Source organism: Adiantum capillus-veneris, chromosome 21, assembly GCF_014529385.1.
Source record: "Adiantum capillus-veneris isolate H3 chromosome 21, ASM1452938v2, whole genome shotgun sequence".
Taxonomy (NCBI): Eukaryota; Viridiplantae; Streptophyta; class Polypodiopsida; order Polypodiales; family Pteridaceae; genus Adiantum; species Adiantum capillus-veneris.
The window spans coordinates 95721477-95739724 of record NC_140951.1 but is presented as its reverse complement, the minus strand read 5'-3'; positions in this window follow the sequence as shown (position 1 = coordinate 95739724).

Here is an 18248-nt window from a genome sequence, read left to right as displayed (position 1 = left end):
CTATGGAGCTTAAGGAACATATACCCGATCTTTTGCATCGTGCCCGCTTCACATGGCGGGTGATTATTACATCACCCCATAGGCATTAAGGATCACACGTTGATCTGCATTGCGGATCACAGATGATCTGTCCCAGTTATACTTTCAAGGAAAGAATTCCACAATCTACCACACGGTTGACTATGTTGTTTACCGTTATCTGCTAGTTGAGCAGTTTCTACAAAGAGTCTTACCAAGGGGTTTGACTACGTAGATTCTAATCCAAGGGCTTGGATTGCAAAGGCAACGTGCAGGGTTCCCAGTGCAATGCTGTTTGTTTTCTTTCAGGTAGGGGACATGCTCCTCTCCATTTGAATACAGGTAAGTGTACATTACGTTCCAATCTCCACGTGCGCATCTATTGATTTGGTGTTATTCCATTTTTAGTATGCTTTTCTTGGTTTTTCAAAACGTCTAAGTACGCTTGACTATTACAGAGCCATGCCAAGGGCATGTCGGCACAAAGTATTTTGGGCCAAGTGTCCAATCTATCTTTCTGTCTTATGCTGTTACGAACCTACTCATAGGGTTCAATTTGGCACATGTTATCACATGGGATACAACATGGTCCAGGAACTCAAGGAGTTCAGTTTAGCCAGTGTGGAGCAAGATAATGAGGGTCCCTCTCACTCTTGTCGTCGCAGAGTGTGGAGGAACCTCCACACACAAGTGCATCTTGTACTTGAAGGATGTTCTTTTTATAACATCCTTACATGATACATATTCCATATGTGGAGAATATGAGTCTCTGGACTGACATTGGCCCCATTATTTCAATTATATGTCACGACAAAGTCCCTAGGTGCTGGTCATATCTGTTTTCTAGACAATTTTTAGCACGACGTATCCGGAGCAATTTCGTGGCCAAAAATTGTCAGATACTTAGAATGACTTGTTAAGGTACAAGTACTGCTAAACAACATTACAGATGGTTGTTTATACACATAGCAAGGCTATAAGTTGTTAATGAAAATTTTTCATTGTCTGTACCTAGAAGTGATCAATGTTTCACCTTCTATTGTGATTCAGACGTTTCAGCAAGGCTTGCAAAAGATTGCAACTAAAAGTATTTAGTTTCTTTTCAAAACTATTTACATTCCTTTGAATGTGTGCTAGGCGCATCACATTTGCCATAAGTATTGGCAGGATCATTATGAATATACATGTTCGGGTTAGTTTTGGCTAAATGCGTGCACACTAGGTGTTATGGGCCCTAGTGTTTAGCAAAGGCTGATTTGGAATGGCATGCATATTCCTCAGGTTGTTGCTTATGAAGCATTTTGCACTCTATGTGCACTATCTCTATGAGATTACTTTTGGGTCTACTAATCACCAATAGAGGTCATGGCTCGGTTTGGGTGTTTGTGGATTTTTCAAGTTAACCACAACGGTTCTTCCCCACATTGTTGATTCCTCAACAATGTTACACACTATTGTGATTCCCCGTTTACCAGTCGTCTGGGACGACTGTCTATGAACTGTGAGGAAAACACACCTCAGTACTGTCGGTTATCCAAGGGAATAGGCAGATTACAAAGAGTAATTTTGTGCTAAAGGATATACTAAGAGCATACTTTAGCACACCGCATTTTTGAATTGAGGATCCCTATTCTAGAATTTGCTTAAGTACGATTTTCGACTTTGAACACCTCTTGTGGTGGGGATGGAGCTTGTGTCAATACTTTCATACGTCAAGGACTTACCAGGTGTGATGACAAAGTATGTTGGCAAGTAACCTTCATTAGGGATGAACATGTAGTTCTTTGTGTTCCAAACTATTCAAAATTCTAACACGAGGACATTCCCTATCTACGGACTTTTCAAGATACTCAGGTGAGTAGGAAATCTGGCTCACAACTGCATGGAAAGTTACGCCAAGGTTTCCTTGCATTATTCCAGTACCTTCTGAAGATTTGAAAACTGGTTATGCCTTTGGACAACTCTTAGTTGTGGTTACTCCTTTACAGTACTCAAGTGAGTTATAAATGGAGTTACCATTTAGACCCAAGTGACTCTTAGTTGTGGTTACTCCTTTACAGTACTCAAGTGAGTTATAAATGGAGTTACCATTTAGACCCAAGTGGTTGCAAACAGAAAACAACGTTGAAAATCAAGATATTGCTCTTGGTTTCATTGAACCTCCTCTTGAGACATGTTTTGGAAATGTTGATGGATTTGTAAGTCTAATTGGTGGTATCTTGGTTCCACTCAATGAGATAGGAGCTACACTCCAGTGAATAGCTATTCTGGATGTTTGAGGTCCATTTGATTCCATAGTTTCAATGTTAGCTTCTTGCAAATCAGTCTCAAAAAACCCTGGTACGCTTACACTCGGTTGAAAGTAGTAAGCAGAGATTGGAGTACCCATGTATGTATATCTTTCTAGCTCAATTGGGCTGATAAGTTTGTACTCTCGTTCATACTTATCTACCATTAGAACTTGCACTCCCTGGTCATCTATGTATGTGAAGGCATAGAGGTTCTTGTAGTCTGTCAACACTTCAATGATGGAATTTAAACATCTATAGAAGTTGTTTTGATCCCCAATAGATAACCTATAAAGGCCATCATAAGTGTAATCCGTTAGAACTCTCGTGGCTTCATTGGTTTTGATGAACCTCAGGTTGGGTTTGTTGATTAGAGGATGATTCTCCTCTAAGTCTCCAGCAATTTCCACTTTTGTTCTTCCAAACTCCCGCATTTTAGTTGATTGGTTTGGCTTCCAGTGAGCTACATGATCACTTGACAAATATCCATGAGCCATGCCTTGAGGTTTGGCTTGATATGATTGATAAGCCTCATGGTCTTGTCTCAACCCTCTTGTTATAGGTGTTGCAGTATTTATGGTTGTTTGTGTAGGTGTCATAGCTCTGAGTTGAGTGGAAAACCCTAATGATGGGGGATGAGTTGTCATGTTTAAGCCTCACTCAATACTCTCAAGATGGTCCTTGATAAGATCACCCTGGCTTAGTCCACACAATCCCTTTTAGCCCCTGGTCAAGTCTCTAAAAAGTCACGAATTTGTGACTTTTTTGGTCTCTGTAAACTGGTCTTGGGTCCCCTAAAAGTTTGGATTTAGGAAACCTAGAAAAATTCAGCTCTAAAACTAGGTGTGTGCTATTGCCCGCAAGCTTTCTTCCTAGCTATACCTGACTCAATTTGGAGTTGTCTATCAAAAGTTAGAGCACTTTTGGTGAACTGCACTTGAAACAGCACTCAAACAGTCTCAGGATCAGGACACACGAACTTTGGCTGGTATCTTGGCTTCCAGAGGGTATTTTTCACTCAAACTTGAGATTTGGGATGTACTCAAGTAGGTCTACAAACTTATGAAGTCAGATACTCCCACTGTGTAGAGGTACACCGATCGCGATCGTTGACCCCATGTCACAGATTTGGAAGATTTTTGCACAGTAGCTAGCCCTTAATGTCTTGATACCAAGTGTCTTTGTATTTTTGAATTTGGAGATGTTTTGACCAATGAAAACCCAAATCGCAGGTGGTTTTGCGGTTATTGGCCTGATTGTGTAACTGGGACTTTTGACCACTTTCTTTTGCTGTTTTGACCTTGCTCCTTTTGGAAAATATGTTGCACTAGATGTCAGCTACCTACTCATAAATTTTCAATCCAAAATGTCAGTGAGGTACACCAATCGCGATCGTAGTTTCAGCTCCTTTTTGCATGAAATTTTAGGAGTTGATAGACAAGGGTATGAATAGTCTATTCCCAAACCCACTTTGCAATTGGATCACAAAAACTTAAATTTTCTCAAAATTTTGGTCTGAAGGATCAGTGATCAGTGTTTGCCCTATTTGACAACTATCTTTTGGTTTTTTGACCCTGGTTCTTTTGAGAAAGTTGTTTGTCTAGTTATCAGCTACCTACTCACCAAGTCTCAACTCAAAATGTCACAGAGGTACACCGATCGCGATCGTAGTTTTGAGCCCAAATTGGATGAAACTTGTGGATAGGGTAGACAATGATGTGTACAGTCTACTCCCCAAATCTTTTTGGATTTGGACAAGAAAAAGTCAAGTTTTTATCGGATCTTGGTCTGCTGCAGTGGTTTTCTGTCTGTCTACTGTTTTTGGCTATTTTGGTGATTTTTTTTTAATTTTGAAAACTCCTGGTATCTTATATAACCTAGGTGTATGTGTGGGTAAAGTCTGGTCAAAATCTGGCAATGAGGTACACTGATCACGATCGTAGTTTGAAGCCCAAATTGGATGAAACTTCACTAGCTTAATCACTAGGCTATTTTAAGACTACCTGCCAAATCTTTTTGAATTTGGACTCAAAAAAGTCAAGAATTTACAGTTTCTTAGTCTGAAGTGCCTGATTTCCTGAATCTCTCAATTTGACTTGATTTTGGTGTTTGTTTTGGGATTTGAAAGTTGTTTGGGATTGTCCTGTGTACAGGCTATCCCTCTATATGCCTTCTTCTCAGTTTTGATGTGTTTTGGTCTACTGAAAGTCAATTTCTATGCCAGTTTAGCAGTTTTTTACTCGGATCTGTATTCAGTGGTTTTGACCTGTTTTTTGTGGTTTTTGACCCTAGGTCCTTTAGACTTTTATGTTTGTATACACCTGAGGATCCCACATATGAAATCTAGTCAAAATCTGGCACTTAGGTACACCGATCGCGATCGTAGTTCTGAGCCCAAATTCAACCAAATTTGGCATGCTTGTAGACACTGATGTTTTAAGGCTATCCCCCAAGTCTTTTTGCATTTGGATCACCAAAAGTCAAGATTTTACAGTTTCTGGGTCTGTCAGGCTAGTTTTACCCAAGTGGCATGATTTCCTTGATTTTTGATGTTTTTGGGTGTGGTTGCTTTAGACAAACTTGTTTAGAATCTTATCAGGAAGGCACATGTCAAATCTTGTACAATTCTGACACTGAGGTGTACCGATCGCGATCGTAGTACCATAGCCAAAATTGATGAAATTTACAGGCTCTCTTTGACAAGTATTTCCCAGTGTTTAGTGCTATCACTTTGTGATTTGAATCAATTTCAGCTCTGTTTGGTCAGATTTTCTAATTTCAGAGTCTTATGGCCCTTTTGCCAAAGTTATGGTTTTTTGGTTTTTTGGCTCTAACTTTTGCCACAAATCTGACTAGAATGTGATTTAATTATCCTACTCCTAAGTACAAAAATGAAAGAACATAAGAAAATGAATCAAACAAAACAAACAGGATAAAAAATGGATGATGGATCAGTACTCAATCGATACAAAGAAATTTGAAGAGAAGAAATGCTTAAAGCAACCTCACTCACAACTCCCTATATCTCTCAAGAGTAGATCTAGCCAGTCCACCGACCCTAGACTCCACTAAGCACTAAACCCCTGTCTAGATGCTTCACTGAAATGTAAATGGAATGGAAATTATCGTTTGGAACAATAAAAAAACTTTGAATACGCACTCGGCTCACTCATCACCTAAGATTCATTCCCCGGCAACGGCGCCAATGTTTGCGGGTCGCCGCGATGACGGACGTCCATAGCATAGCTCTCAAGCATCAACATAAAATTATCGATACAGGGGAAGCGACTCGGATGAGGCATGGAAACTCACTAGGGTGTTAATCCTAATGAAGTGAACTCGAAGAGATGCAACTACTAACTCTACAAGCAAATCAAACGCACTAAAGCCAAGTAATCTTCCTATGTCCTTCTACACAGCTCTACAGTCATCATGCCCGTTTACCATGCAAATCATATCGAAATTGCACGAAACTTGAAGGGAAGCTACAGGGGACTATCAGGAACATATCCTATCACTCTCACAGCATTCTAGAGAGGTACAACGATCGCAATCGTTCGTCCCACAGTACGCAAAAACAGTAAACGGATGATCCTAAAGGGTCGTTTTTAGGTCCCTAAAGCCTCTCCTAGGGTCAAAACAACATAAAATACGCATATAAACACTCAAAACAATGATTTAAGGCCTAAACGGATGCGTTTGAAACCTTCACCAAATCTTGAATGCTTACACTTGAATGAAAGAGCAGAGTAAGAGGAACACAATGCAAGAAAAAAAACTGAATTTGGATTACCGTAGCCACAGAAGCGATGATTACAAGTTTGAGCAAAGAGACAGCTCTCTGTGCGTAACGCAATAGTCACTTATCTTCAAAAAAATGATCTCCTTTTCCCACTAACCTTAGTGTATTATATACCTAGGGCTTTCTAAAGTGGCCGGCGGCCAACTTCTCATGGACCTTTACATACATCATTGGAAAAATTACATCTTTGACTCAGACTTGACATAGGCGATTGACATTGGCTTTTACAGGGTTTGATGTATTAAACATCGGAAAATAATGTGACCACATCAAAACTTTGGCCGGCTGACCCAATGAGCGCCTTGGCTAGGTGGGCACTTGTATGTTGTTATCACCTCCAAACAGCTATGAAGGACCATGGAGTTTAATTTGACAATATAAATAGAGTAAGCTATTGCTATTAGGGTAAGCTAATACAGTAATCGTTTTTTGCTAGATCAATAGGAATCGCTACACCGACAACCATGTTTGGTGGGTAAGGGAAAATTTGATTAAATATATGGCCAGTGTCCAAATAACACTACCCAAAACAGAATCCAAGCCCCCAAAGGGCCAAAGAAACCAAAAGGAAGAGGCGAGACACCACACAGGTCAAGGAGGATCTACACAAAAGAGCAAAGGCAGAAGTTCCAAACAAAGAGAAGCCAAAGAAAGAAGACAAGGAAGAGGCGAGGCACCACAGAGGTCAAGGAGGATCTACACAAAAGAGCAAAGGTAGAAGTTCCAAACAAAGAGAAGCCAAAGAAAGAAGACAAGCCCAAAGAGGTTCCAAAGAAGGCAAAGAGGCCTGTTGCCCCCAGAGAGAGTCCCAGAAAAGCACAAACCCATGCCAAAGAGGAGAAGAAGCAAAAATTTTAAGAACCAAAGCTTAAGGAGGAAGATAAGCCCAAGGAGACAGATCCTAGGAGGGAAAGCAGAAAGAAGAAGAGCCCAAAACACCACGGAAGAGCACAAGGAAAACAGAGGAAGCTATCACAAGAAAGAGTCCTAGGACTCCCAGAACCTCAAAAGTGTTTTGTGAAACAAAATTTTGTAAATAGCAAAGCAATACATATTCTACTTGACATACTCTCTACATATTATCTACTTGAGAACATTGCATATAACCTACTTGAGAGAATTACATACTCTCTACTTGAGATCATTTTGTAAAGAGAAAAGATTACATACTCATATTTTATTGTAAAGAGAAAACCTTTCAAATTTTCTCCTTGAGAGTATGACGTAAATTTTACAACTTTCATTGGCTCCATTTCTTGTGTAGCTCGCAATAAAGTCTTTCAATTTCTGCTACAATTGTGGCAACCCTTGCATTTTTCTCTGTATGTTTTTCATACTCCAATTGTGTTGATATCAACATGTCAAGTCCCAACCCACAATACATACCATACTCCAAACCTAGCCCAAAAGGGCCTAGGAAATTCGCCAACCATGGTGGGAGTTCTTTCAAGTAAGTGGAGATAGTGAAAATTGGCTCATGGTTTTCCTTCTCTTCCACCTCTTTCTTATCATGGGATTTTCTCTTCTCCTTCTTGCTCGTAGGACATGAGGAAGAGGAGCCAAAATCCTTACCAAAACAAGATATCTGAACAAAAAATCAAACAAGATAAGACATTTGAACCAAAATGTCATCTGTTGGCAGATACTCCGTGACGGACGTTAGCACAGCGAGAACTCACCAAACAAGATTTGTCAGCTAAGGACGAAGCTCGACCCGCAGGCACGTGGAAGCAAGCATAGGTGTCAACCTACACTCGACCGACTATTGACTACTTCCTACAGAGGTCTCTACCCAATTTCTAAGTTACAGCCTTCAAGAGTACACAAGAGGAGACTTCCTACAATGCTTTCAAGAGCCAAATACCCATCAAACGTTCTCGAAACGCTACGAAACTTGAAGGAAATCCTATTAACACCAATAGGTCACTCTCCCTAAGGTCTGTGACCCAAAACCCCAACCCTAAACACCCGGTGCAGAATCACGTAGGATGTCTGACAGGTTTTTGCAGGTCGTCGTTTCTAAAAACTAAAGTGCCTAATGTGTAGCTCTACTCATTGCGAACGCGTGGATATGCTGAAATGAAAAAATGGACAACGCACGCTCACCGAATCACCAGATATAGCTCTTGGGTCAATCTCGCAAAGCCGGGTCGTACACCTGCAATGTAGGTATTGGTGCGTAGCTCTCTTTGGGGGCAACATGCACGCTGCACTTCTCCGCACTTGATTCCGACCACCAGTGTGCGCGTCGTGTCAAGATAAACTCTCACTCTCTCTCGTACACACAGAGTATGCTCAACTCACACAGACAAACTTATGAAAATGACAAAAGGTTTTTCGCATTAAGGTCAAAAGTGGTATGAATACCTTACAATCTCAAACCCTAATGTTCCACTTTAACTATTTACTAAGTCTAAATTTCAAAAATCGGATACAATTTGGAAGCTTCTGCAAGCCCCACTATTTACAAAGGTGAAATGATAGTTTCTTCTCAATTAAGGAATGATTACAAAGGAAATTAGTATCCCGCCGGGCAATCATCCTCCGTTGAGTGTGTCCAGCCGCTAACACTCCCCCCCTCCTAGATCATATCGTCCCCGACATGACAGTAGAACTACTTCTTCAGTGGAGGCTTTCGTGCATCTTCAGAATAGACTCATACCGTGCATGCTGGGCCAGTAATGTAGGGCCAAATATATGTGTATCGATGGTGAAGAAATCGGTGTAGAAGGCTTCTTCAAAGGCCTGGAGACGGTACGAGGGCAAAAACATTATTCGCTGGTAGAGGGCATGTATCACCTCATGGGAAGGTTGAGCAGACAGTTCATACGCACATCTATATGTATCTTGGAAGAATAATATGTTGTCTGTTGCATGCCCAGGTTTAAAGATCTCAAAAACTGCCAGAAGGGTTTTACATATTTTCCTGAGCATAATGCAAGAGAGTTCAGGTGAGTCAGTGAACAATTTTTAATGGCGCCCGTTAGGGTTTTCACCATGTATTGCTCACTCATTCTCTCACCTGCCTTCAAGCTTGGCAGCTTTGGGTAGTTGAGCCACGTGGGGTGTCTTTTCTTCAGCAGTTCTTGTTCTTTCCAGGTCCACATCCTTGGTAGAGGGCAAAAGCTAAGGTTGTCTCTGATTATTTTAGGCGCCTCTACAAGATGTACTAAATACTGTGGGTATTTAGTTAGCCATGCCTTCCTCCATTTTGGCTGAGAGTCCACAATAAGCTTAACACCTTCTCGTTTGGTGATATCTTCTTCGTATAGTGGCACTATCGGCTCCTCTTTAATCCTCTTATTTAGTGTAGCAGCTTCATACTTGAGAAGAGGATATGGGAGAGAGGGTTGTAGCCATTCATGTCGAACGACATTTGCATCTAATTTCTGAATGGTCATAGACTTCAATATCCTCTGCTCCCACTGCATTGCTTCTTTGCCGGTGTCTTTTATGTCCGCTTCTATTGCCTTTTGTAGATTGTCTTCTTCTTCTTGTGTTAGATCCCGGGGCTCTTGGGATGGTCCCACAAGGATGTCCTCTTGCATTGTTGTGTCCACTGGATCTGACACATTGTCTATATCAATTCCTTCCATAGATGCTGGCCCTGTGCTCAAGTGTGGCTCTTCAGTCTGTTGTTGGCCTTTTAGCTCATCAATCTGTTTTTGATATGATTTCTTTTCCTATTCAGCTTGATCCCCCATGGTCACTAAAAGGTCATTCAATTCAGCATTGGCTTTCTCAGCCTCTTCTAGCTTCTTCTTGGTGTCTTCATTTTCAGTTTGCATCTTCTTGAGATCTTCGTCCATCTTCTTTTTCAAGGCTGCTAGCTCATCTTTCATGGCCTTGTTCTCATCCTCCAAACGGCTTTGCATCACTAGGGAGCCCTCGGCCAGCATCAATCTTTGTCTCTTCTCTAGTGTCAACTCCTTTTGGAGTTCCTTCATATGTTCTTCATACATATCCTTCTCTGAAGCAGTGCTAGTGAGGTCGCGGCTCTGACTCTATTCGGAGATGCCCTTAGCCTCTGGATTGTCTGATGTTTCACTTTTATTTGATCTTTCAGCTCTATAACTTCGTCCTGGCTGGCCTCATGTTCTAGCTCAGCTTTTTCCTTAGCATTCCTCAAAGTCTCCACTTCTTTAGACTCATCAGCAAGCTGGAGTGTCAAGTTGTCCCTTTCTTTCCCCGCATCCGTCAGTGATTTGCTAATTTTCTCATACTCCTCATCTGCTCTTTGAAGCTTTTGGTCTGCTTCCTGACTCTGACTTTCCAGCTCTTGGCATATTTTTAGTGCAGTGTCCAGATCAGCTTGCAGCTTGGCTTGCTTCTGTGTGTTCTCTTGGTCCTGCTTTTGCAACGATTCCACCTCGGCTTTGATTTGAACTTCATTTGCTTTGAGATTATCACACTCAATCTCAGTGGCCATAGACCTTACTCTGAGCCCAGTGAGTCTTTGCATCACCTCATCCCAATCATTGGCTTGTGGCTTTAAATCCATTGTATCTATGGCCATTTACTTCAACTCCACCAATTGAGGGCTCAGCATATATTCTTTGGGCCCAGTGCTAGACAACTGAAAAGCTGCATGAGCTGCCTCTTCTCGAGAGTATCCAACAGCTAGTAGATCAAGGAATATTCTATAGTTTTTTTCTTTTGGATCTGGCTTCTCATATTTTGGTTCAATTTTTGCCTTCTGCTCTTTCTCTTTGTCCTCCTCTTCTTTGGAGTCTTGTTGCCCATCAGATTTGTTCAACTCCTCAGTTTGTCGGGGTTGAGGAGGACTAGGAAGAGGTGGTGATGGTGGAGGACTTGACTCTCGGCTTGATGACGGGGTTGATGGTTTCTTTTTTAAATCCCGATCAGCTTTTGTTTTCCTCTCTCTTTCTTCCCTTCCTGCTCTTCTAGCAGTTACCCTTCACATCATCAACTTTTTCTTCGGTAAAAGGTATGTTTGGGATATTCTCAGCTGTAGCATCTAAGATCTCCAAATTCTTTATATAATCTTCAAAGCGATCCCTTTTAGTCCTTCAAGAAGATCCAGACATAGCCTTAAGTGAGGGCTTCCATAATTCGCTCAGATCCCCTTTTAGCATACTCTCATCTCTGAAACTCTCCATTAATCTTTCCAGCCTTGCTGCTTTCTGTGACTTTGTTTCCTTTACTAGTACCTGTAGAGTTTCTTTCTTCCCCTTCTTGGGCTGTGACCGCTCTTCTGGCACTGTCTCTAAACGGTGCTTCAACCTTGTGGCTACCCTTGGAGCCTTAGGAGGCTCTTCTTCTTTGTCTTCCTTTAGCTTGAGCCAATCATTTTGGGAAGGAGGTAGAGGCCAATTTCCCTTGGCATCCAATGCTCCATAGATGACTTTGGTTATCAACTCACTAGGCACAATATAAGTGGGATTTTTGGTTCCCATTCTCACAAGGTTGTAGTGAATGTAAGCGGCATAGTTTATCTCCCTCGGGCAGGCTCTTCTGCATCGCCCAAGTGAAAGTGGTGGCAATAGCTCCAGGTGGCATCTTGTATTTTTGTGGCCGCTTGGTACACATGTGGAAGTACTGATTGTATAATTGGCTCATGATGGCCACCTTCGGGTTTGCAATATCTTCAAATGTATAGTTATTTTTCTTCTCTGAGTAAACCTTAATGTCATCCCGCCTCTTAGTCACACTGTCTACTTTGTTAGAGAGGTCAAGTGCTGTTGCCACCACCTTCTCTGTGATGACAATCATCTTATTAGGCTTGCCTTGCAGATCTGTAACTCTGGCTATGCCATCCTCTTTGATTGTGGTGACAAATTCCCACACTCTTTTAACATCAATCCCTGCTGGCAAGGCTTCAAAGTAATTGTGTAGATCCAGTTTCTCCAAGTAGTCCCCCATCTTGCTCCTGACAAATTCATTGAGCTCTTGAGGGATCATGGATAGCTCCACTGCATTTCCCTCTGGATCTTTAAACACTTCTTGGTAGATTCTCAGATCATTGGCTTCTAGTAGGTCATCCTGAATCCAAGTGCTTGTGGGCTTCAGGGTTCCCTCTGGGATAACAAAAGGCTCCACTTCTTCTAAGTAGTCCTTGATAGCCATCATCTTCTTCTTTGAAGGCGACTTTGTGGCTACCATGGATCCTATTGCACTCAGTAGTCCAAAGTTAGCATTTTTTTCACAGATTTGCTGGTAAACTGAGTTCTGACTACCCAAATGACTTGAAAATTGAAATAAGAACTCAAAAGGGACTAGGGAAGGCATGCATGTGCCCACAGTAGGTTTTTGGCCGAAAAATAAACATGTAGACATCCTACGCGTAGTATGTCTACTTCCTCTGATTTTGATGAAACTTGACATGCTTGTGGCCCTTGACCTATGCAACATGGCTATGTACTTGGAATTTGGTTTGGACATCAAAAAAGTGCAATTTTGAGCAGATTTAGGCTTTTGGCTCACAAAATGGGTAGGATATGGATGGGCAAATGATATCCAATTGGATTGAAATTTGATATATAGGCTTCTTATACCAAGTAAAAGACTCCCATGATGTCAATTCCTGCACAGAAGGTCAATATGACCCTGGAGACATCCTACACGTAGGATGTCTCTTATCTCAGAATGACTTGATTTTGGTTCTGTGGGTAGCCCTTAGCATGTAGAACATGGCTCTGTTCTTAGATTTTGATTTGGATAAGTATTGGTGTTGTTAGGAGCATGTTTAGTGTTTTTAGGCTCAAAAAAGTGCATCTTTGAGGTTTTGGGGGCCAAATGTGATGGGTCTGGCTTGAAATTTGATATATGAGCTTGTGAAGATGTTATAAAGATATGTGGAACTCAAAAACACTAGCTCATACTACGTGTAGGATGTCCATTTCACTATTTTTCATATCTGACTCCACAGTTAGCTTGGCAATGTGATAATGAGTATATTGTGCAAGTTTCATGTTAGTTTTGGTAGGTCTATGACCCTTTATTGCCTCTATGCTCTGACTTTCCGTTTTTTTGATGCATATGAGGTCAACTATTGTCCAAATGTGATGAAACTTGATGGCTAGCATGTATAAGCTATGTAGAAGTTGTGTATGAGGTGAGATATTGAGTTGGGTGTCCAAACATGGCCTTGAGACATCCTACGCGTAGGATGTCTCCTAAGGAATTCTTTTGGAAGAAGTTACTAGTATATGCCCTTAGCCCCCCTGAGTCCCCTTTAAGCCTTATTGCAATAAAAAAGTCAAGAGGATAGATAGAAACTCCTTGTTTGTCTTTCAGAGCCTCTGAGTCGTTTTCTGACTCTTGGAGTGCTTTTCGGCGATGAAATTTCTTGATGTTAGTCTCCATAGCCTCACGGTTCCTTGGGGAACCTTGCCATATGCTTTTGTTGGCTTTGGCTTCGTCGGAGCTCCGTTTGGCGATTTGTTGCTCTGGAAGCGTCCGTGGTTGCATTTGCATGCCGTCGATGACTTGTGGTGTTCTACCACCATAGGACTTGGTTGTTGATGGTTTAGGCAAGCCTCTCGTGAAGTTTGGTGGCAAACGGACATCGGGTTTGGCCGTGAGAGCCAGTTGACGCTTTGTGTGTCCGATGCCGTTTTTGAAGCTTACTCCCGCTTCGGGTCGCCTTATGGCCATATGGGCTATATAGCTTTGTAGAGCATGTCGAGATGCTCCTACCCATGAGTTTTGGTAGCATTTGGGCGACTTTCCACCGATTTACCACTTGGTGGCCTCTTGTAGTGCTTGTGGTGCCATGGTTTTTCCCAATGGTTTTTTGCTGCCTTTGTGCATTCAAGAGTGGTCTCCTATGCTAGGGTAAACCCCCTATGAAGCCTTATTGCTATTGGGTTAGCCGTTAGGTGGCTACCTCTACCTGTAGGTATCTACTGCCCGTTCTCCGTGTGAATCCTACATTAGTTTTCGCGATAAAACATCAAACATATGCGAAAAGCTCAAGGTGTTGAGCCTACCTCTCATATCTGGAGCCTATCGGGTAGTCGTGTGCGTCGTAGAAGCAGCTGGAAGTCCGGTTTGTTCTAGGTGGCTAGAGCTCTCTCTCAAGCAGGAAATAGTAGAAATGAGTTCTAAGTGAAGTGAAAAAATCTTACAATGGGGGTCCCCGGACCACTTTCTATGAAATTTGACATGTGCTCCTAACTTCTTGTGAGATGCGGTTTAGGCTGGAAAAGTTCTTGATTTGGACTCCGTTTGCCTAGTTTCCGAGAAATTTGACGTTTCGGTCAAAATCTGGCCAAAACACGCCTCCCGCTACATTCACATAATTGCACCCCCATTGTACCATAGGTTGTCTTATAGTCACTGATTATCCCCATATTTTTTTTTTTTCATTACGATCGTATTTCACATGCTTTTTGTATTTTTGAAGTTTTTACGTCGATAATTAGTAAAATTAAAAAAAATATAGCAAAATAAACCCAAAAAATCCCCAAAAATCACAATAACTCAAAAACATCACCGCAAAATATTATGTACACTCACATGCAATTTTTATAGCCAAATTTCTTCGTTTTACCAATATTTTACTCGAAAAATGGCTATTTTTACATATATACACACACCTAGAGGCCTAATTTGGCGTTTGGCCCCATATACTTGTAGATTCGTGTTGTATAAGGGCATATGTACTTAGGTTAGTCCAAAAAATTTCACAGTCAAACGAAAACCCTTCAAAATAGTCAAAAACATGCCCTTTTTTGCTCTTTTCACCTTCATTGGGTCCGCATTGAGAATGCCTCCCCCCTCCTAGTCGGAGTCCTCCCGGACGACAAGGTATCGCCTCGAGGTATGTGCAGTGCATGGGTTAAAAATTGTGCTAATGCGCGGCCTTGTAATGTGGCCCTATCTGATGCATACTCAGTCAATGCATGGAAAAATTAATGTTGTGCAAGAGGAGGGAATAAGCAAGATGCTTATTGGCATTCGACGTTGATATTTGTTGTTGATTTGGTTGGCAAATTTTCTTTGCAAGTAAAAGTTGTAACTCTACAACTCTTTGTTTGATCGTCTTTTTTGCAAAAGTTGCTTGGATTGCCGCTACTGTCGATATGGCCTTGGTTGTTTCCGTTGATGGAAGTGTCATTTCCGTTGTAGCTATAATCTTGTTCTCTGTTAATTGCCCTTTGGAGTTTTGTTGTGGATGCTTTTGTAGGTTTATTGCCTCGTCCTTAGTCGTCATTGTTGTTCTGCTGATCGGCACCCACATAGATTGGTTTGCCGGTTTCATATGTAGTGAGTGTCTGGCTGCTAGTGTTGCTTGTATTGAAGGGAGTTCTTGTTGCTTTGGTTTGGGGATCCAAATGCGTGTTTATTTAAGTGGTTACTGAGCATTCTCTTCGGGATCCATATCTTTTTTATTCCCTTGGTTGTTGGTTTAACTGTGTTCTTCTGTTGACTTCTGCTGTTGTATTGTGGTTTGTATGCCAGGTCGCCTCTATCCTTCCGTAGACATACTTGTTTTTCATGTGTTGCTAACCTTGATCTATTCACTGTGGTCTGCGTTGTCTTATTTTTGTAGTGAACATGATTGGCAGTTCCCTGGTTGTTCTCCATGGGTATCGTGTTGTGCTTTATTGGCACCCATCCTTTTTGTTCTTTATCCAGTGATGGTGGTGCTATTATCTGGTTCTTTCGGGTCCGGTTGTTTGAGCAAAGGCTACCACCTATTGTTCTTGTGCATGAAGAATTTTGATTGTATCCGAATTCCAATCTATCTGCACATTATACTCTTTCTGTCAAGGTTGTCCCAACAACATCGGGTGTAGTGTTCTCGCATCCTCAACCACATAAAACTTGTGGGGGTAAACATATTGATGTATTTGTACATGCAATATTGTCCAGCCCAATGTTCCTAGCGAATGTGATATACTATTTTCCAGCACTTGTTGAGTAGGATGTGGTGATCTTCGAGCTTGAGTTGTTTATATAATTTGTAAGAGATCAGATTTGCTTGAGCTCTGGAATCAAGCAATGCCGTCGATTCAACTTGATTGCTACCCACTTTGACTGCAATTATTGGTTCCCCTGTGTCTTCACCAAAATTCGTTAATCGAATAGCATTTATTTGCAACGGTGATCCACTTTGTTGTTGTTGTTGTAGAAGCCTTCTTTTTGCAATGCGTTCTTTTGCTTCTGCTTGTGCTTCTTCTCGTACCCTCTGTTTCTCGTTCATCCGTTGTTTTTCTTGATGGATTTGTTGAAGCATATCCTGTGTTAGTGGTAAATGGTACTTTTTTAACCGACACCCACTAATCCAATTTGGCATTTCTTCTCCTGCCAATGTAGCAAGTTTGACAACTCCACTTTGTGATAAGTCACTAATCACAAAGGGTCCCATCCCTCGCTTTTTAAGTTTTTTGGCATGTTGATTCAAAGTATAAACAAGTACATAATTACCTGTTTTGAACTCTTTCGTACGCACATGCTTGTCAAAAAACTCTTTTTGTCTTCTCTTTTTAGCATAGATCGAAGCCACAGTTCTCAGTCAAAGTTCATCTAGCTTTTCAAGATCATCTATTCTTGAAGAGAGCTCATGGCCTGTCCATTCTAAGCGTTTTGCTACTCGTAGAGTTGGAACTAAAAACTCTATGGGTAATATAGCGTTTAGACCAAACACCATGTTGTATGGTGTCGTTCCGATTGATGTTCTGTAAGCTATCCTGTATGCCCATAGTGTTGAGTGTAATTTTTGATCCCAATTTGTCTTGACTCTGATAGAATTTTAGTCAAAACAGTGCATAGGGTTTTATTTGTGGCCTCAGCTTGTCCATTTGTCTGTGGATGATATGGAGTAGATTTCTTATGTATGACCATGAATTCCTCTAGCAGATATTCAATGACTTCATTAAGAAAATGTGTTCCTCGATCACTGACAATTTCTATTGGTAATCCGTATCGTACAAAGACATTCTCATGCAAAAATTGTGCAGTGGTTCTTGCGTCTGCTTTTTGTGTTGCTTTGGCTTCAGCCCATTTTGTGAGATAGTCCGTAGCCACAATGATATATTGGGTATGGGTGCGATATGCAAGGGGTGAAATAGGCCCCATAAAATCAATTCCCCATTTTGAAAATGCCCGTGCTCCCATAATTGGTCGTGGTATGGATGCCTCTGCCCGCCCATGCCTCCGTTGTTTATGAACAACAGTGTTCGTTCATCCAAGCTATATCTTCCTTCTCCAACTGTCTGTGCAGCTGTTGGTGGTCCTGTACTTCCAATCATGCTCCAAGGTTCTGGTGTTGGGGGTTCTTCAGGTGGATAATAGACAGGATTTGCTGCATATCCATTGGAATCTTCGTAATATGCATGCATAGGTACCAAAGCCTTCTCTTCTGGTTCGTTTACCGTTGGTGTGTATCTTATGCCGACCTTTCGTAATCCTGGTAGGGGTGGTTGTTGCCCCAATATTGGTTGTGGTCTTTCAACACCTATAGGTCCTTGTAGGTTGCCTGCTTGATACCTAGGCATCGATGGAAGTTGAGGAGATGCTACCTGAGCTTGGGGAGCATAAGGTCGCTCTCTCACATATCCCTTGTTATAATAACATTCCTCCGTCACATGATTTGTCCATTTTTGTTCAATAGCACACAACTTCGGCTGCTTATAGCCTGAGGCTTGGCATACATATTAAATTTTTTTAGCACTTCCTCCACAAGCTGCTCCTGGCTTACAACTACTTCTCCTTTCAGTGCTGTCTTAGCGGACTTGCTTCCACTTTGTTGTTGTGAGGATGAATCGTCACAAGATCTTTGAATTCACCCTCCTTGTAGACCACACAATTGTCTACAAGGTAAAGAGCCTCCTTAGTCAACTCATTTAACGTTGTGCTCTTCTTCATATGTAAGTCCTTCTGGAGATCTGCGTTCCTTAGTACTTGAATAAATATAAGCATAAGTCTAGACTGAGTTGGCAGTTATTCCACAGGGCAGAACTTCACATATCTTTTTAGTCGTAGGGCTGTCTTTCGCACATATTCCCCTTCTTTCTATTTGAATTTATGGAGTTGTGAGACTGTATTATGAGCTATCCCCCTTTGTGAGAATTCCTCAATAAAATCATCAAAAACCTCCTCCATAGACTCAAAATCTCTACGCTCCACAGAGTCAAACCAAGTAGCGGCATCCTCTTCTAGGGTAAGCCCAA